Genomic DNA, 21,186 nt, shown 5'->3' on the forward strand with positions numbered 1-21,186 from the left:
GCACTCCATTGCAAGCAGGATACACTCTGCTAAGCACCTCGGGTTTTTTGTTTTATTTTTTGTCTTGTATTTTTGAGACAGGGTCTCACTATGCAGCCTTGGCTGGTCTATAGCCCACTATGTAGACCAGGTTGACCTTAAACTCAAAGAGATCTGTAACATGAATTGCTAAATGGTCTTATTAATAAAAAACCCAGAGCCAGATATTGGAGTGAAAGCTGAAAGATCAGAGAAGCAGAACAAGCCAGTCACGTTCTTACCTCTACAAAATGCTCAGCCTCAAGAGAGTGACTTCCTGATCCCTCATGCCTTATATACCTTTCTCTGCCCAGACATCACTTCCTGGAATTAAAGGCATATGTGCTTCCCAGTACTGAGATTAAAGGTGTGCGCCACCACTGCCTGGCTCTGTTTCCAGTGTGGCCTTGAATTCAGAGATCCAGAGGGTGTGTGCCACCACTGCCTGACCTCTATGTCTAATCTAGTGGCTGGCTCTGTCCTCTGATCCCCAGATAAGTTTTATTGGGGTGCACAATATATCACCACAGAGATCCTCCTGCCTCTGCCTCCTGAGTGCTAGAATTAAAGGCATGCACCACCATGCCAGGCCTCAACCACCATTTTTGAGCTTATTTCTTTTAGCATCCCAAGTTCCAAATATTCTTTTATTGCACATGGGATCTGCAGCCTGCTGACTTCATCAACAATCCTGTGTCTTTCTGTGTACTCACTGTGATTCTTACCATGTTAGAAGTCCAAAAGGAGCAGTACCATCACCCCCTTGCATAATTCCTACCCCCTTACTCGTCATGTCATTTTCTTTGTTTAATTGCTTGACACAGCACAGTTTTGCTAAACTCAACACTGGGGAGGCTGAGACATTCAGCTCGAGATCCCAAATGAGAGTCCCAGGTGGAGAGGACATGTCCATGGATGAGCTTGGCTTCTCATTTTCACTGTAGACTGACGGGTTAATGGGGCGCTTGTGGCTGGCCGCGGCTATCACGGTGGAAGAGAGCACTGGATGCTGTGGTGGCAGAAGAATCACGAGCCATGGTTACCTTTTTAGATCTTTATTAGGAGGAAGGAGGGGACGGGATGGGACGGGGGACTGCACAGAGAGGGGGCACAGAGAAAATATGGAAAGAGAGCCTGTGGGAGGGCACGCCTGCTTTTTAGGCTGGGATGCTGTCGCAGGCTGATGATGTAATAAGGACACAATCCTTACATAGACAGGTTTTTTTTCCTCATTGGATAAACAATAGTAACTTCAGTTGGAAATGCATTACGTTCTAGTTGTTCTGAACCCCACAATGTATTTTTGTTTGGACTTGGTTTTTTTTGTTTTGTTTTTGAGACAGGGGTTTCTCTGTGTAATAGAGTCCTGGCGGTCCTGGAATTAGCTTTGTAGACGAGGCTGGCCTTGAACTCACAGAGATCCACCTGCCTTTGCCTCCCAAGTGCTGGGGTTAAAGGCATGCACCACCATGCCTGGTGTAGACAAATTGCTAAATGATCTTATTAAATACCACGGAGCCAGATATAGGGGTGAAAACCTGAGAGATCAGAGAAATAGGAAAAGCCACTAGCTAACCTCACCTCACCAACACCTCAGTCTCCAAAAAAGAGCTACTTCCTGTATACCCATGCCTATGTGCCTTTCTGTTCTGCTCACTCATTTGCTCTCTCAAACCAGCTACATCACTTCCTCTTCCTGCCCAGCTCTGTCACTTCCTGTCTGTCTGTACAGACCTCCAGACCTCTATGGTTAGTGCTGGGATTAAAGGCATGTATCACCATGCCTGGCTCTGTTCCCAGTATGGCCTTGAACTCACAGAGATCCAGACAGATCTCTGCCTCCCAAGTGATAGGATTAAAGGCATGTGCTACCATTGCCTGACTTCTGTGTTTACTATAGTGGCTGACCTTTTCATCCAATCCTCAGACAAATTTTATTGGGGGACACAGTATATTGGAGGACACAATACATCAGCCCGGCTCACAATGTTTTAATGTCCTTAACTACTTGCTATTTTCTGTTGTTTGTTAGAGTTAGGGGACAGGCTGTCCCAAGACAGAGGGTTTTGGAGGAAACAAGGGAGGGCCTCCTCAACCCACAGCCCACTTTTAATTAGCTTAAGCAGCACATGACAAGTTATCCATATAATGTACTTTATACTTAGTTGTCTTGGAAATGTTTTGGTCTTGCTTTTTGTTTTATAACTTGGTAGTCCAAATTGGGATATAACTAAATGTGAGACACTAATTTGTTGATATCTCTTTTAGTCTGTAGGTTGCCAATTTACCATCTAAATTTAAGGTTTTAGTTGAAAAACAAGGTCTTGTAGTTCAGCATAATATTGATTTTGCTGACTGCCTTCATGGATCATTTAACATAATTATTCACTGTGGTGCCCATAAACTGAGAGTTATACCCAGATGCTGGATCATATTTTTTTCAACCTTGTTTCATCGTGTGGCATTTGTGTATGTGATGAGATGAATATTCTGTTGCTTCTCTTCCTAAAGAATGGTGATCCTTGGCCACAGGGATTACTGTAGTAGTACTTCGGAAAACTAATAGCCTGTTCTTTCCATTTTCTTTCTTTTTCCAAGCTAAGGTACTTTTACAAAGAGAAGTCCCTCTGCCTCCACCCTACATCATCATTTCATTCTTTAGTCATTAGGGAAAAAGAGGATGAGCACTTAATTTACCAGTTTTTAAGTTAATCATGTGGATTGTTGTAGCATCTTTTCAAAAGACACCAATGAATTGCTATGGTTATTTTTGGTTTTTTTTTTTTTGTTGTTTTTTTTTGTTTTTTTTTTTTGTTTTTTTTTTGGTTTTTCGAGACAAGGTTTCTCTGTGTAGCTTTGCACCTTTCCTGGAACTCACTTGGTAGCCCAGGCTGGCCTCGAACTCACAGAGATCCGCCTGGCTCTGCCTCCCGAGTGCTGGGATTAAAGGCGTGCACCACCACCGCCTGGCCCAGCATTGCGATGGTTATTTTTGTACGATCATAAATATACATTTTTAAAAAGTTTATGCATGCATACTAGTGAACCACATTGCTTCTAGGTCAGTTTGTAGTAAAGGAATAATCCAAATGGCCTGGGTTTCCAAACCCTGCACATTTCAAAGAAAATTCTTACCCTTGACCAACTCTTGGGAGATACCTCTAAGTCTTAGAGGTATCTTGCCAGGAAGTAAGTCCTTTATGTGGAATCTTGGACCATTCTGGGTAGTCTATGCTAGTAGTAGTAGTCTATATGGTAGGAGTCTAGAGCACACTTGGTGTTGGTTGACCTATAGAGCGAAGGTCATGCCTACGTGACCAATAAAAAACAAAAGAATGGCTGGGCGGTTGGTGGCGCATGCCTTTAATCCCAGCACTCGGGAGGCAGAGCCAGGCGGATCTCTGTGAGTTCGAGGCCAGCCTGGGCTACCAAGTGAGTTCCAGGAAAGGCGCAAAGCTACACAGAGAAACCCTGTCTCGAAAAACCAAAAAAAAAAAAAAGAAAAGAAAAAGCTGACACCAAACCTGTGGTAACCATTCTTCATGCATATTGCCACCCATTATTGTCTGGAAAATTCGGTGACCGTGCTCGGAGAGGATACCTGGAAATGTGCATCTGGCTCTTAGGTTCCGTCCTGTTTGTCATTTTCTACTGCTGACTTGACTTCGTTGTGTGAACTGTAACTGGAAGAGCAGCCAGTTTTTGAATTCTGTCACTGTACTCTAGACATCATTTCATTGTTAAAATAACTTGTCATTTGGGTAACTGGCTGACCCTTTTAGGCTACTGCTTTTGGAAGTCGGATTCTGTTGACTCAGGCTTTGTTAGTCCTTTGCTGCTACACACAATGCCATAACAGTACTTCGTGCATTTGTCTTGACCCTATTTTTGCAGCTATGTCTCTGAATCTAGATCCCTTAACTGAATCTAGATCCCTTAACTGAATCTAGATCCCTTAACGACAAACATCTGGTGTGATTTCTGGATCAGATGGTAAATGCTTATAAAATATCTCTAAATTTTGCAAAAACTTCTCTAAATTATGTATTTTTCGTTTCTGCCAATAATCTGGGGCGCGTTCTTCTTGTATCATAGCAGCACCAATAAATATGTGGTCAGATTTTAGAGTTTTTCTAGCCTCATTGGTGAGAAATGGTTCAATTTAAATTCCTTTTGCAGTAAGATAAATGAATGTTAGTAAGTGTTATTTCCCAGGAGTAAGGCTAATTTTCACATTTTCCTTGTGAATTGTCAGTTCACATCTCATATGAGGCTTTTCTTTATGCTTCAAATTATTTTTGTATAAATTAAGACAGGCTCAAATTATAGCAAGTATAGGATATGTCAAAAAGACCTCAGGACCTATTAAAATTGGGTTGAGAGAGTTGTATCATGGAGTATCGTAGGACTCTAGAACATGCACAAGAGCGAAAGTAGTTTTCATTTATTATAGCTTTAAATTATAAGACAAGAAATACTGGAAGCGAGGCATGATGGTGTATGTATGTACTCTCAACACCGGCGGACAAATTTACAAGAGAATCAAAAGTTCAAGGCCAGGATGAGCTACATGTGAGACCCTATCTCAAGACAGTAACAGCAGAGGTTAGATATCTTGGGTATTCAGGTTCATTTCATTCATTAATTCATTCATGTAGTAATTACTGTGTGCCTATGATGTCCGAGCACTCTTGGGGACACTAGAAATACAACAATAAACGTACTCTCTTTTCTCAAGGAGCAATACTTCTAACATGAGCTGAAACATAAAGCCTAAAAGAATATACTCATATTCCATCCCCTCTGTTTCTGTTTTCTTCAGTAGGGTTAGTTATCCATTACTGGAACAATCGGCATGAGAGAGTCAAAAGATGCGGTAATAGTCCTGATTCCGATCATAAAAATGACTGACTGCCCTGGAAGAGGATCTTCCGCCTCATTTTTTCTCATTACCAATAAAGGGGAAAAAATTCCAGAGATCTTGCCACTTATCCAAGGCTCGTGGCATCTAGTTTTCGGGTCTTCCTGAGCTGTTTCTACAGGGTCAGCCTTTGAGGGTGAAGCCTTGCAGCTGCGACCCTGGCCCTCAGCTGGACCCCCAGCCCAGCCTGACCAGCGCTGCACAAGCCGTGTTTGGGGGCATTGTTTCTGTTTGACTGTTCCTGGGCCAAGTCACAGAACTCTACGGGGTCATGGAATGGGTTCAAAGGGACTACAGGATGTTTTCAGTGTGACGGTGAAAACGAGACAATGAAAGCCACTCAGAGAAGAGTGGGAGAAAGGAGATGAAAGTCGCGTGCTGGGGAGGGGCAGGAAGGCTGCTGTGAGCTGATAAGTGATGTCAGTTGTTCCTTACCAAGGGAAAGCTAAGGCTAGTGATACAAAAATATATGTAAGCAACTGACATTTAAGGCTTCTGCTCCCCCACCACTACCCCGAGAAAGAAGAGTTCAATAGTAAACCCCAGAACTTAGTTAGACCTGTCACAAACCCCTGGGTGGCTCCTGAGAAGTCATTTCAGTATTCTGAGCCTCAGTTTATCTACAGTTTGAAAAGAAAATGGCATTATTAGAAGGTTGGAATGGGTCTGGTTTTTTCGCTTTGCTTTGTGATGTTCCCCGTTCCTTCTGTCTCCTGGCGGCCATTTCCCTGCACAGTCCCCACCTTCGGCAGCATGAAGCGAGTGCGCATGTGCAAGAGATGGGGATGGGGGTGGGGCGACAAGCTGGGGTGTGCTGCGTCTGGTTTCTCCAGAAATTTGCTTGTTAGTGTTTCACGAGGGAGTCCGGAGCCGCTTTCTAGATGCTCAGCAAGATGAGATACTCAGAATCCACGCCACAAAGCCCCTGCTCTAACACAGCTGCTGCCTCTGCTCCTTCTAGAGCCCTCTGAAGTGATTGCCCATCAGCACGAGAGCCCACCTTCTCTCTGGCCGCTAAAGGAACGTCTTGCTTCTCGGAGTTTGATTGCTAAGTGAGGCAGGGAGAGTAAGCAGACTAAATTAAGAGTCCAGGTGTCTCCCTGCAGAAACTCTGTCTGCCTCCCTGCTGTTCCAGAGATGCTAAGTGGACAGTGGTGTCACTTTGGGCATCCGATGCTTTGAGAGCACTGGGACGTCTCTCATTGGAAGGTCATCCACCTGTGTAGTGGTATTTGCTCCGTCCATGACCTTGGACTTTATGTCCCAAAAGAGGCGGTGCTTCCTGCCGTTGTACGTGACCCCTTATAAGGAGTTGGAGAAGGGTCACAAGCCCTTTCTTCCTGCTCCTGCCTGTGAGGTGGATTCACTCCTGTTCAGAACAGAAGACAACTTCTGCTGTTTACTCCATTCTGTAATCGTGAGTGTATTTCCTCAATTTATATCTTAATAAATTCTGTTACCCACTTAATAGACTCACGTGGGTTGATCATAATACACCTGTGGTCCAGGGCACACTCTCAGCCTGAACGTGCTGGAAGACTTGCCTCACCCGGGCTGCACACAATACTGACATCAAGGCTGATGGGAACGTGGGGGAAGAGAAAAGCCTATTGCTGTGGATAGCCTAACATTGACTTATTGGAGGGGAGGGGGGCGGTCAGAAGATTGTCACACCCTGAGTAAGCTGTGCTTGGTTGAGCCTTTCAAATGTGAAATCCCTCTGGTTGGTTTTATGAAGAACAGAACAGAAACACGAAGGCTTTTAAAAGTAACTTGAAGGAAGAGAGTACTGTATTCTATTGCTTTGTGGACCACCTTGCCTTGGGCTTTCCTCAAGCCTTTCTGCAGGCCTTTGCCATCTCCTCTGCTGATTCTGTCCCTCCATCTGCTGTTAAACATGTCCTAAGAATGGGTCCTCAGCACCTTTCTCACCACACACCCTAATCCCAGACACTTCTTCCGCACCCAGGACTACTTCAGCCTTCTTCTTCTTTGGTTTGATTTCTGTCTCGGACAGGGGGAGACTGGCTTCTTTTTCTGAAACAGGGTCTCACCCTGTAGTCTAGACTGCTCTGTGATGACTATTCTTGGTTGCCAACTTGACTTTATCTGGAATGAGCTACAATCCAGAAATGGGGGACACACTTGTGATCCCAGTCTTGAGGCAGGAAGACAATACGCCTTTGCTCCTGATCTTGCGGCAGGATGACACACCTTTAATCTGGGCCTCACCTTCTGCCGGAAGCCTGTGTAAGGACATGGAAGAAGGAAGGCTTCGTTCTTTGCCTGCTTCCCCCACCCTACCCCCACCCTCCCGTCAGCACATCCATCCTTCACTGGGACTGGAGCCTGCGTCTTCCGGATTCTTGGGCTTTCCATTCACAGCTAGCCATTGTTGGACTGAAGCTTGTAAGTCATTCCAATAAATTCCAGAGAGAGAAAGAGAGAGGGGAGAGAGAGAGAGAGAGAGAGAGAGAGAGAGAGAGAGAGAGAGAGAGAGATCTCATAAGTGCTGTGACTCTGGAGAGCACTAACTGATACAGTAGACTAGAACTTTTGACAATTTTTCCTGCTTCTGCCTCTCGAGTTCTAGATCCCAGGATGCCACCAGGCCTGGCTCCTCCCCTCTCTGACACCTGTGACCCCAAAGCCCCAAATCAGCCACAACTCTTCAGAGCCCCACGCATTAAACTTCGTTCCCCAAAACTGTTGTTACTATTCCTCTTCATCGCTAATTCAACCCGGCCTTGTTTTCCAAAGATTGTAAGGTAGATTCACTAAATGAACAAAAGGTGAAAACTGAGGAAACATAACATCAAAGGGAAGAAAAGAAAGGAAAAGAGATGAAACTGTAGACAAAATTTGTTCACCAGCTCCATTTTGAAAAATTCTATATAGTTCAACTTTCACCCTGAGTTTCCTAGCAACCATTGCAAAGAAAAGACAAACCGTGGTGTGAGGTGTCTTTAAATTAAAATAATGCCTGGCAAATCCATTGTTTATGAGGAGCAATGGCCTTCCTAGTGAGCAGATTTGAGAGAAAAATCTCAGGTGGATTCTTTTCAACAAATAACTTGCAGTGTACTAAGCCCTGTCTTCAGCGGCATCCTAACTATAAATACAAAGGTGGAGGCTTAAGGCTATTTCTGACAACTTCCTACAACACCCAGTGGAATTGAGCCAAGTATTTATGTAAAATAATTCCCACGTCAAAATGGTACAGGCAAGCACATAGATCCGAGAGCTTGCCCTGAGAACAGGGTAGAGTAACTATGGCCCTCTTCATTCAGTTCACTCTAAGTAGAATTTCTTCAACTGGGTTTTGGACTTATTGTTTGGCACTGAGCCCAAAGTTAGTCTCTTCAAGTTTGGGGACCACAAATACTCTTTGCCTAGTTTAGGTGTTCTTTCTGGAAAGTCCAGCCAAGGCAGGAAGGAGGTAAGAGGGTACCCTTTAATGGAAGCTAAAATGCCTGATGTAAACACTGCCCAAGTAGAGGCCACTCCACCTGTGGCTCTGTGGAGTTGGCCTGAGGGACCGCTGATAAGCAGAACCCAATCCAAGGTTTTCTGCAGGGCAGTGACATGAGCAGGTGCAGCCCCAGGTCAGCATGCAAAGGGAAAACAGTGCTGCTGTAGCCAGGAGAGTGGAGAGACGTGAACCAGTTGGAGGCTTCAGAACCGGCTGCTGACTGACCTGGAGAGACTGAGACCTAGGCCTCTGGGGCTGGAAAAGCATTTCACTTTGTACCCTTTCTCCTCCATGTGCTACCTTGGGCAAATCATTCCCTAGCCAGTCACAACTGAGAAAGTAGGCTGCTACAGCCTAATACTGCAGGCCTGTGAGGCCAAGCTAGGCCTGCTCTGGGTTACTCTGTGTTGCATTGAATAATTATCCCATTTTGTAAAGCAAGGGCTTCCACCCAAGTTACTCCATTTCGAGCCTAAGTACCACAAAAGAAAGACTGCACTTTGTTTACATAAACAACTACCATCTGCCAGCACACCAGGAGGCACAAACTGATCATTATCTGTACGAATAAATGATGATACCTGTAAATATGCCAAGTCAGAAACGCCAGATACATGGGCTTATCAGTCACACAGATGTAACCCCGCCCTCGCTGAGGAGCACCCCAAGGCTGAGATTTGACAAGCAGACTGACTAGTCACCCAGGCATTTGCCATGAGCCTCTTCCAGGAAGACTGTCCCAGAAAAGGACCCCTGCCTTTGTCCCCAAGTTCCAGTTTCAGCATAGTTTCTCCCAGTGTGACAGCCAGTGAATATCAAACTGACCATCAAAGTGGCCTGTACCCCGACCCACATATGACACCTGCATATGAATCTAAGACTTCCTACCTTGTCCCAAACCCAGAAGGACAACCATAGTATGTACTCACTCACAAGTGGATAGTAGTTATAAAGCAAAGAAAAATCAGACTGCAACCCACAGAACCAGGGAGGCTACACAGCAGGGGGGACGCTAGGATGACTGTGGCTTATATTAAGTTTTGGTTTTACTCAATCACTGGGCAAGCCTCAGTGAAACATTTCACTATTAGGATAAGAATTTGTACTGTATCAAGCTAATAATAGAAAAAATATATAAAATAATAATAACAATAATAACAATAATAATAATAATAAATTCCTACCTTGTCCCCAAAAGACTCTTTCTTAAGCCTGTGTCAACCCTTTGCCTCCAACTTCAGGACAGCTTCTCAACTCTGCAGCCCTTTATCCCCTTCTTAGCCACCCTGTCACCTGCAAGTGTGTGCTGAAATTGTGTTAAGTACAGTATGTGATCTGAGAGTTAATATTAGTACCTGAAATAAACGAACCTGTGATTGCCAACAGCCAGCTACCAAGCAAAATCAAGATTAACTGACAAGCTGCAGCTAACAAACTGATAGTGCTGGTGGGATTTTTATTATTCAGTGTGTTCCGACATGGTGGAAAGGCACGATCATCGGTCTCTTCTGGACATGGGTGCATGGCACAGTGTCCAGAGGCATCTAGGGGCTGCTGAGTAGTAAGAAAGGGCCCTTGACCGGGTTTCCAGCCTCTGCTCCCTGGAGGTTTCCATTGCAGTCGGGAGAGGGGGGCTCCTGAAGAGGAACTTCAGAATTTTTTGCCAGGAAGGGTCTCTCTGGGGATCAGGGTTTCCTGGGGGTAGAGCAGACTTGTAGTCTCAGGGGCTAAGCAAACATTTGTGGGTCTCCAGACCTCACTCCCTTGGCACCCTGACTTCAGGGCAGCTGTAATAGACAGGTCCAGGAATTATCCCTCTAGAGCTACTGGAGTGCATACTGCACTCTCGTTTTTGCCTGAGAATGCCACCTACCTACATGGGAGCATGTAGCAAGTATTAGGGAAATGACAGCCTCAGAAAAACCCTATTAGAGAGACAATCACAACAAATCCAGTTTTGCAGTCTTAATTGGGTTTTATTTGCAACTCTAAAATCTGCCCGCACAACAGAATGTTCCAACTCAACACATTTGCAGATTACATTTATAGCAAGAGAAAAGGAAATGACACACAGAAAACGGAAGCAGGTACAAAGACAGTTGGATTGGTCAGAGCTGTTTGCTTTATCTGTAGTTTGAACAGTTCGCCACCTGTGACTGGCTGACACTTGTGGCTGTGGATGGTTGGGGTCCAACTATTCCTTATAAAGACCAGTTCCTCAGTTGTTAGGTTTTCCATTTGTTTATTTGTTGAGTTAGATTGTAGCTCCTTATATAAAGACTTAGGCCAAGTTTAGTTTAACTTGGTCTGTTGTTGGGATAATCTTTTTGTACACTACGTAAAGATGTGTCTCTGTTTTACTTCACCTGCCTAAGGTGCCTTCTGATTGGTTTAATAAAGAACTGAACCAATAGCTAGGCAGGAGAGGATAGGCGGGATTTCTGGGCAGGGAAAGGAACTCTGGGAAAGGATCTGAGATGGGAAGACAACCATGGAGGAAGTCGGACATGGGGTACTGAGGAGAGGTAAGGAGCCACATAGCAGAACGTAGACTAATATAAACAGGTTAATTTAAGTTTTCAGAGCTAGTTGGGAACAAGCCTAAGCTAAGGCCAAGCTTTCATACTTAATAAGAAGTCTCTGTGTCATTATTTGGGAAATGGTGGTCCAAAAAATGTCCGACTATAGTCTGTAACCAGTAGAATTCCTGCAGAATCCTTGTTATTGGAATGGCAGTGGGACCAACAGCCCGAGACAATTCTAAGTTTCCCAATGGGTCCCCTGTGGGGTTGGACCCTTTGTCGGTAGCAATGGCCAGTGCCAGGACAGACTGTTGTCTTTCTCTCTACCCCACCCACCTTGCTCCATCCCTCCTGCTCCCTGATACCACTGAAGATGAGCACCTTGATGCTAGGCTCTGCCTTCAGAGGAGCCTGAACTAAGCCAGTCCCTGTCCTAGAGTTGGTGAACTAGAAGATGGTGTTAAGGAACTATTCCATAAAGGAATAAAGCAATGGGAAATACAGAAGATCTGGGTGCTAGATGGTCAGTAGCCTAGTAACAGAAGGACACAGGAGATCGTTGCAATGGTTGAATCATATTGTCTCTGTTGAACTTTATGAAGATCCTCATTGCCTTTTTATAGCCTTTTTAACTTCTCCCTTCAGGAAAGGGAGCTCAGGGGGTGTGGGGGTCACCTGGCATTGGATCACTATCCTTGTTGTCCATTGAGCACAGGCAGATGCTGCTCAGACTTTTGGCTATCTGACAAACACCGGAGAGAAGCAATTTAGAAGGAACAAAGAATTGTCTTGGCTCATAGTTTGAGAAGTTTGGGTTCATGGCTGGCTGGCTCCGTTGCTCTCAGGCCTGTGGTAAGAATAGTGTAACGGATAGACACAGTGGAGAAAAAAGCATCTGCTCATCTTGTGGTGGGCAGGAAGCAGGGGGTGGGAAGGGCCGTGGGGAAGGTATTTCCTGCAGGGGCATGCTCCCAGTAAGCTGCTCCCTCCAGCTGAGTCTCACCTCCTACAGTTTCCATCGTGTTCCAAGAGTTCCAAATTTGAGTCCACCAATAGGAGAACCCACTGGTTAGTCAGAACCCTCATGATCCAGTCACTTCCCCAAGCCTATCAGCTCCGATGGTTCTTCATAAGCATTTTAGGGGATGCCTCATTTCCAAAGCCTAAGAGGCAGTCAGGCCTCGATCTGAACTGGTCGCCTCCTGTTCTAATGGCTTCCAGCCTATCCTTTCCTTAGGTCACTGGTCTATTTGCCAAGACTTTTCTTTTGGCAGTACTGAGGATAGAACCCAGGGCCTGGTTCAGTCTCAGCAAGCAACTCTACTGCCATATATCACCAGCCCAAGATCTTTATTAGGACCTGGACTTGTAACTCTTCTTAATAACTTCTAGTCATCGTGAGGGATGCCTTTCTGACAGTAAGGATGAAAACTGGGTGGACTCCATCCATGAAAGGAAGAGGCGCTACTGTGGGCTACATGTTTCACCTACCTGTGACCCCTGAAAGATCAGGGAGGACAACACTGGCTGTTAGGATCATGATTATGTCATGCTGCTCAGGGATACAGCAGCAAAATGGGTCTAGAGAGTCCAGCTCTCACCCTGGTAGCTCTTAGACTGACCCAGCATCGCATCCCATCCCTCTCCGTCTTCTCCTCCTCTTCCCAATGCCATAGCTCTCTCTGCAGCTCTGAGGGAGTGCTCCCTAGCATAAAATGCCAAGTGACTTCATGGCTACTGAGAACCAAGCAGAGAATGTCTCTTCTTTTTTCTTTTTTCTCTCCTCTTCCTTCCTCTCCCTTCCTCCCTCCCTCCCTCTCCCATTCCTCCTTCCCTCCATCCCTCTCCTCTTTTCTTCTGGGTTCAGAGAAGAGTCAGGGGGAAGATTGCTGAAAAATCAGTTCAGGGACATTCTACTTTCCTTGCATGCACTGTGGCAGATTGTTTCTGCACCCCTTTTAGCCCTGGACAGTTCCTTAGTTGTAAGTGCTGCATAGGCCTTTAGGTGGGGCTGTTACAGTTTGGATATGAGCTGTCCCTGCAAAAGGCTTGTGTATTAAAAGCTTAGTCTCCAGCTAGACACACTATTTGGGGAGGTGTGTAAACTTCAGGATGGATAGCCTGGCTCTAGTAGGGTACTGGATGTGCATGTCCATGGGGACAGTATCGTGTCCTGAACTCCATTCTGTCTTATTCTCTATGTCCTGAACTCCATTCTCTCTTGTTGTCTGCCTCCTGTCCTCTATGATGTGAGTCCTTTACCCTCTGCACATGTTCCCTAGATTGATGCTCTGTTTCACTGTGTGTGAGCCCAGAAACAGTGGAGTCAGGTGACAACAGATTGAAACCTAGGAAACCATGAACTGAAATCAACCTTTCATTTCACGTTACCTCACTAGGGTATTTGGTCGGAGAAGGAACCATGAATCTCCTCACATCCAAGGTAAAGACCTCATGGTTTTTCCTGCCAATATTACTAAGTCTCTCAGTGGAGTCTTTGTGATGTTAATATGTTCTGCTTCCCTGATAGAAAAAAAAACTGGGCATATCTAATGATGTGCTGAGTACATACTAACACACACACACACACACACACACACACACACACACACACACACACATTACCTCTAACCCAGTAGAGGCGTTTAAATGTTCTCAAATATTTAATTAGTACAAAGGAAAGGATTAAGAGAAAATCAAGAAAGAACAAATGACAAAATAAAGGTGATGCCACTAACTGTGTGACACGTAAACAAACTCTCAAAAAGGAAGAGATTGAAGCCAGGAACTGTGGTCTATGTCTCTAATCCCAGCACCCTGGAGGCAGAGGTAAACAGATCCTGAGTTAAAGGCCAATGTGGGCCGAATAGCAAGATCTTGTCTCTTGTCAGCATAGACTAGAAAAGGGAAATCTAGTTTAAATATAGTGATATAAGTACATTAAATGTAAAATTATGAAAACAGATGTATCATTAAGAACAGGAAGCATGAAATGTTTTTATGGGCTGGAACAATGGCTCAGGGATTAAGAATGTTTGCTGCTCGTACAGAGGCCCTGAGTTCAGTTCCTAGCACTCACTTGGGGAGGCTCAAAACTCCTTCTGGCCTCCACAGGCTCTTATGCACAAGGGCAAACACACATAGACATGCAAACATACACATAAATTTTAAAAAGTAAAGATTTTGTGTCAATCATAGTTCCCACTCCCTCATCATAATGATTTATCTCACATATCTATAACATCTTCATAAATTTTATTAATGTCAGAACAAGCAATGATAGCAAATAGCTTATAATCTATAAACATTAGTTTATGTTTAACATTTGTTAATTAATATAAACTTCAAGACAGAGTATTGCCATAGCTAGGTAATAACACTTTTTGCTACTGACAAAAGGATCAGTTAAATGGGAAGACATAATTATTTTCAATGTATGTATCTAATAATAGAGATGCAAAATCAATTAAGCAAAGTAAATGGAAATGTAAAAAAACCAATTCCATTTATAATAGTATCAAAGCCATCAAGCATTTTTAAGTGGAACACAATGCCTGCAGAATCTCTGTCCTTGAACTGCCGAGTATCCCTGTGAGAAATTAAAGCGATCTAAGTAACAGGAGGAATGGGCTTTTTCATAAGCTAGAAGGAGTCAGCATTTCTGATGGCACTCCTCAGCTTGATGTATTAACTGAAATTCCAAGAGTTTATTTTATAGATGTAAAAATTCATTCTCATATGATACCAAAAATCAAAGAATCTAGAATGGTCAAAAAGAACCCTTAAAAAGTGCTACGGAGATTTTAACTGGTTTCTTGCAGCCAAGGCAGGCCAGTATTGGCATGAGGACAAACAAACATCTCAAGGGAGAGAGAGTCCAGAAACAGACTCACACCTAGAGCCTCAACTGATTTTTTTGCCAAGATACCAAGACAGGTTCATGGGAGAAATAAGTCTTTCATTAAATGTTACTGACACAATTATATATGCAGTTGCATAGACAAAAATACCTTCAACTCGTGTTTGAACCCTTCACACTACACCCAGAAGTTGACATGAGTAGGGTAACTGAATATGCAACCAGAAGCTGCATGCTTCTAGAAGAAGGGTGGGTGGCTGTCTTCACAAGCCAGGCTCCTCACCAAGGAAGGAAGAGCCTGGGCTCCACTAGGTCACACATGGCAGAGAGGGAAAGGCAGTGGGTAGAAAGTGGTTTACAGCACAGAGAAACTGCTCAAATAAGTAAATAGATGAAAGAAAATGGGGATTCAGCTTCTTGCAGCCAAAAGGAACTCAAATGAACCCTGAGGCTTGTTGGATGGGAAACAGAGACACGGATAAGAACATTGATCTTCACCTCTAAAACCTAGATGTAAGTTCAAGAGCACGTGCCTTTCTCTCAGTAGATCGACATGTCCGCTGCTAAGAAGGCCTGAGAGCAGTGATTCCTTAGGAGCGATATACACATCTCACTTTCTGGAAACCATTATCCTAAACTAACAGACGATCCATGGAGAAACAGCTGATGTCAGAGCTGGGATGGAAATGATATGAAGCAAGCTCACAGTACGACGGTGCATGTAGAATGCTAGAGACATGTCAATGGCCAAGGAAAAGCTCCCCAGCCAATAGGGAACGATTCAAATACCAGGAAAAAAAAGTCAGTGGTGGACTATAACCTGGAGAATGAAATAGAAGCACAAAATTCTACAGAGACATTATATATGTGAATAAAGTTTGAGGAGAAAATGTTTACCTGAGATCCTTCTAATACTTACAAGTGTTTGCAATGGGAAGTGCATAGGGAAATCTTGCAGACACCATCTTGACCCAGTGAATGAAGTTGACATCCCCACAACAGGGAAGCTGACATCCTGTAAGGCCTGCCTCAACTGATGGGATTAAGGGACAAGAGCACAGCTTCACTTGTGTGGCTTCCTCATCAGAGGGGCACAGATTGAGTCACTGGGAACCATCAGGCAACTCAAAGGTATTTCACAAAGCTGGCTTGTAGTCATCGGGAGTGTTGAAGTCACAAAAATCTAGGAAGGAAGGAAGGAAGGAAGGAAGGAAGGAAGGAAGGAAGGGAGAAAAGGAAGGAGAGAGGGAGAGAGAGAGGATGGAGGGAGGAAGGAAGGAAGGAAGGAAGAAAGAATTGGTCTAACCTAAAGAAGAATAAATATATATGAGGTGTAAACCCAGTGAGCAAATCTAACCTGGGCCTTCTTGCTTCCATGGGCGTTCCTGGAAAGCTTGTGGACTTGACAAGTTCTGGGGATGGAGCTGTAATGTGATGGTGATGGTGCCCTTTCCTGGTGTGGGTGGATATATTGTAGTTTTACAGGAGAGTATCCTTTCACAAAGAAAACACACTAAAGTGTTTAGTGTGTCACACTAAAGTGAACAACGTGTCAGCCACTTACTTCTCATCGTTCAGGCATAGGTCTTTGTATCGTACTTAGACCTTTCTTTAAGTTTGAGATTGAAAAATAGAATAGTTTAAGATGAATACGTGTAGGGCAGAAGTCCCGCAGAATCATGCCACTTTCCCGCATGCTGTGCGTGTATGTAGGTCCCCCTCCTTTCTCCTCTTTTGCAATCTAGATTACTGCTGACCCCCACACCCTCTCCACCTTCTTCTGCATCTCGAGAGGCAAAGAATAACACTTGTCCTCTCCAAATAGGATCTGAATATCTCTGAGATCCCTTTGGGGGGAACTCATACTTCGGTAAGTGAAATTTTTAGTGAATAAGCTTTAACATTTTCACAAAGCTGAATGAGTCACCCTGTCCCTTCAAAAGGTGCAAGGGATGAATCATACCTGATGACACAGAAAACTCATTACACAAGTTGATTGCTTTCTGAGTAAGATCTCATTATGTAGCTCATATATACAAATTTAAATCGAGCAGCCCTAATTCGGCCTCTGTGCCCACCCTCTGCCTGTGCATGAGGCCAGGAGAAGATGTGATCAGGTGGCAAGAGCAAGCAAGACCTTCATCATCAGATCTGAGTCTCGTCCTCACCCTACCACCTAATGTCACCCCTGATGACATTAACCCCCAGACATCCTAGTCTCCTCTGTGAAATGAAGAGTTTGAGGAGGTTGGAATAAAGCGATGGTGGCAGAAACCCACAGCCAGTTCTTGTTCTGCCCATGTCAAGGTTACAAGTTGGCATCTTGCTGCCTCCTGACGTGCTGTGTAACGTAGTGACTCATGTGTGGCCTGAGCAGAATCTCTGTGGTCACCTCAGCACCAAAGTCGAAAGAGGCCACTGGACCTTTACTGTGTGTTTTGTCTCCTCTGCTGGCCGGCAGCAAACAACTCCCTGGGCCCTGAGGGTGGACTATCCCACCCCTTAGGCAGACAGGAGGGTCAGTGGACGGCTGAGTGAGTAAAGGTGTGTGATGACCTGCGTTGGATCCCACATGATACAAGGAGAGAACCAACTCCTGAAAGTAGTCCTCTGTCCTCCACACTTCTGCCCTACATATAAAAAATAACTAAATAAATATGTAATAAAATGATTTTTAAAGACAAACAGGAGACAGAGACCTTGAGGGCCTCAAAAATTGTTAGTGTGCGAGAAAGTAACTTCTGTTGATTTTTCAGTCATTACAATTTTCAAGTCCATCTCTGTAGCAGTTTGGTTTATGTTAATTGAAACAAAAATCCTTTCAACAGCCTGGCAATCAGGGAAAGAGTGCCCACTTGAGATGACCTTGAAAACCAATACATCCCTGATCACAGCAGAAATCTACCCATAAAAAGAAGCTCCCAGGCCAGGCTGACTTCATTGGAACTGGAGGAAGGTTTTCTCAAGTCTGAAGAAAGTGTGTGACTAGGAAGAAAGGGAAGAGGATGCTAACGTGGTCAGCTGGGGCTGCTCAGTACACATGGGCCATCACAGACACCAGCTTGGATCCCCTGCAAATGTACCTGAGACCTGAAGGGAGACATTCCCTGTATGCAAACACAGGGGGCGGGGCCAAAGAGGCTCCACCTACAGGACCCAGCTTCTGCCTATAGGACCCAGCTCCTCGGCAAGATCACCTGTGAAGACGATCAGGGCCCTGAAATAATATACAGGGATAGAACCAAGACCAGAGAAGCTTCTAGAATCTCCACCGGTGATATAATGTCTGCTTGTAAGCACTGGTATAGACAGACGATGAGAGTTCCTTGAAGGCAGCCAGCTTCTCTTGTTCTGATTCCATACTCAGTAAGCAGTTGAGAACACGGCCCGTCAGGTGGACAAAGAGTTTATAGCCGGAAATAGCAACTTGACACTCTGTGTTTTAAATGCTTGACATGCTGCCATGCCTCAATTTCGACACTGTGGAATACTAGAAGTACCTATGGTGGTTTGAATAGGAATGCTGCCCCCAGCCATGGGTTCATAGATTTGAATGTTTGGTCATTAGGGAGTGGCCTTACTTGGGAGGGATTAGGAGGTGTGACCTTGTTGGAGGAAGTGTGTCATTGGGGGTGGGCTTTGAGGTCTAAACGGCCCAAACCAGGCCCAGGGTTGTTCTTCTCCTGCTGCCTGATGATCCAGATGTAGAACTCTCAGCTCCTTCTCCAGCACCATGTTTGCCTGCATATTGTCATGCTCCTCATCATGATGATAATGGACTAAACCTCTGAACCTGTAAGCCAGCCCCCAATTAAGTGCTTTTCTTTATAAGAGTTGCTGTGGACATGGTGTCTCCTCACAGCAATAGAACACTGACTGAGACAGTACCAGTCTCATACTGCCGCTGTGAGGAGCATAGAGGAGATGTGGGAAATGCATAGAACAGTTGCTGGTCCAGGGCAAGTGCGGCCTTAGTGCTTGCCATTGGTGTGTGCCAGGCTCTATGAACCCTGCCTTGGAGACATGGCGCTTTATCATCCACAAAAGCAACTTCATTATAAGCCCCTGAAGAGTAGCTAATTTATCAACTGCATTTCATCTTCCGGAGGCCTGTCTGCGCACCCACCCAGAGCCTCAGAGCACCTGCGCCGGGCTAGCCATGGCTGTGTGGGAACCTACAACAATCTAATTGCCTCAGTTTCTGGACTGAAATGACTTCAGCAAGAATCTGTAGTGTTGCCAACTGATAATGAAAGTTGACACCCAAGTAACAGAGCCCTGCACTGGAGGACCACTGAGTGTCGGCACCCGCTCTGTTTTGTCAAGATGCAGTCAAGTGTCACCTCCGCTTCGAATCATCCCTAGTCCCTGAGGCGCACTCTCCCCACACCCCAGCACACACCCGCCTTGTCCCAGTCCTTCCCAGTCTCACGGAACTGTTCCTGTGTCTGCTTCCTGCCATAGATGCCAGCTCTCCAGTACCCCTGGGGGCAGCACAGAGTATAACAGGTACTCAGAAAATCCGTGCTGAAGTAGAGCTGTTCTCCCCTGTGCTCTTCCCTAAACCCAAGCTGAGATGGAGGGCTTTGGAGGACAGGTGACAGGACCACTGAGGACCGAGTAGCTTCCAGACATGCTTGTGGAGCCATGAGCCATGAGGGATAGTGGCTCCCCAAAGCAGCCCTTGAGCAAGACACTGTGACAGTAACCATTACCTATTTAACTAGCCCTTACCAAATGCCTACCTGGACCCATTCCTATGCTCATGAGTCTTGTAGGCAGAGACAGAGGTGAAGACATATACCCAGGTCATGGCAGCACCATAGGACAGATGCTGGCACAGGAAAAGCACAGGGCTCCACAGAAAGGGCCATGAAGGAGATCTCGACCCTGAAAGTGTCTCACGAGTCTGTGGTCAAGCTGACCACTGAGTATGGATCCAAGCTTTGCGGGAGAGGCACCAGAGTTCTCTGTCCATCTCCTCAGAAGGGGCACTGTAGGATGTCACAGGCAAGGGCATCTCTGTCACCATCCTGGGGGCACGAACGACTCCCAGGCCTGCTAGGTCTTCTGACCCCGCAGGCTCTCAGAGCACACCTCTCCCACCAGGCTGAGCTCTAGCCTGTCCCCAACAGTCTTAAGAGTTAGTGCCTGCCCTTACCTTGGCCACAAGTAATGGAACCCAAAGATTCTCCACCTGGTCGCCTTGCCTCCCAGCCTGCTAGACAGTAGGTATACTTGGCATGAACAAAAGATAAGTGAACCAAGAAAAGTGAATTTCTTCTGGTAACTTTATTGATAAGGAAACCTTTTGAAGGAAACAGAGTTCAGCAAATTATATAAAAATATACATGTAAATAAAATCAGAAGGGGCAGGGGATTTATACATTTGCTTTTTCTGGTGATCCAGACAGTGAAACATTTGGAGTCACCCGTCTGGCCTGAGCCCTGGAAAGTGAAAGAACTTACCAAAGGGGTGGGGGTCGGGGTCGGGGGGCTGAGGGCAGGGCAGTGAGGCTCGGCTGTCATTCAGCGGCCAATGGCCAGGCAGGGGTGGGAGGCAAGAAAGCTTGTGTGTGTGCGGCTCATTTTAAATCAGTCTGCTCCCCTTACCAGACTAGCACAGGGCTTGGGTGGGGTTACCAAGTCACAACCAGGAGGCAAAGCCCTGCCTAGGAGGGCAAGCCCCCAGCTGAAGCTGCCCAGACCCTGCTCCAGGGGCACCCACCCTAATACAGCAGGAAGCAGCGCCCTGGTGGCCTTGCATGTTGCCCAGGTCTGGATGCAGGACAAAGGGACTTCCCTGCTTCCCTGCATGTGAGCAGTCACAACAGGATTAAGAAAAACATTGGGGTCCAAGAGTGGTGGGCTATCAGGACAGGCAAGATTTTGACAGGCAGGGATGGAACTGTGTTGGGGGAAGTCCTGAGAAGGTGTGTGTGTCTGGGAGCAGGAGCCGTATGGAGGGAGATGAGGCCAAGGGAGAAGCTGGAGGCCACCGTGGCCCCCAAGCATGGAGGGCACAATTAAGCTGGGTAAATCACAGGGGCTCCACCATATCCTTGATTTCTTTCCTTCATTCAACAAAAAGTATTGAGTGCAAGCCCATCCACAGGTTCTCCCCTGAGTGCTGGGCGTGGTGGGCAGGGCAGACTCCCACACTTCTGAAGTTGGCACTGTCTGCATGGGGAGATCTGTATAGAAGCAGCCCCTGCTCAATGCTGGTGGGGCCCAGCGGTGAGAGAGAGGCGGAGTGGGGAGTGGGGGGTGGAGGGAGGGGGGAGTGCTGTCTGATCTGGGAGGAAGGACCGGCCCTGAGTCAGCTAGAGCAATAAGGAGGGGTTCTTTCAGTGTGGTTGCCAGGGTAACAGGTAGGACCCATGTAGCCAGGCCA

This window comes from Peromyscus eremicus, chromosome 15 (assembly GCF_949786415.1).
Source record: "Peromyscus eremicus chromosome 15, PerEre_H2_v1, whole genome shotgun sequence".
Lineage (NCBI taxonomy): Eukaryota > Metazoa > Chordata > Mammalia > Rodentia > Cricetidae > Peromyscus > Peromyscus eremicus.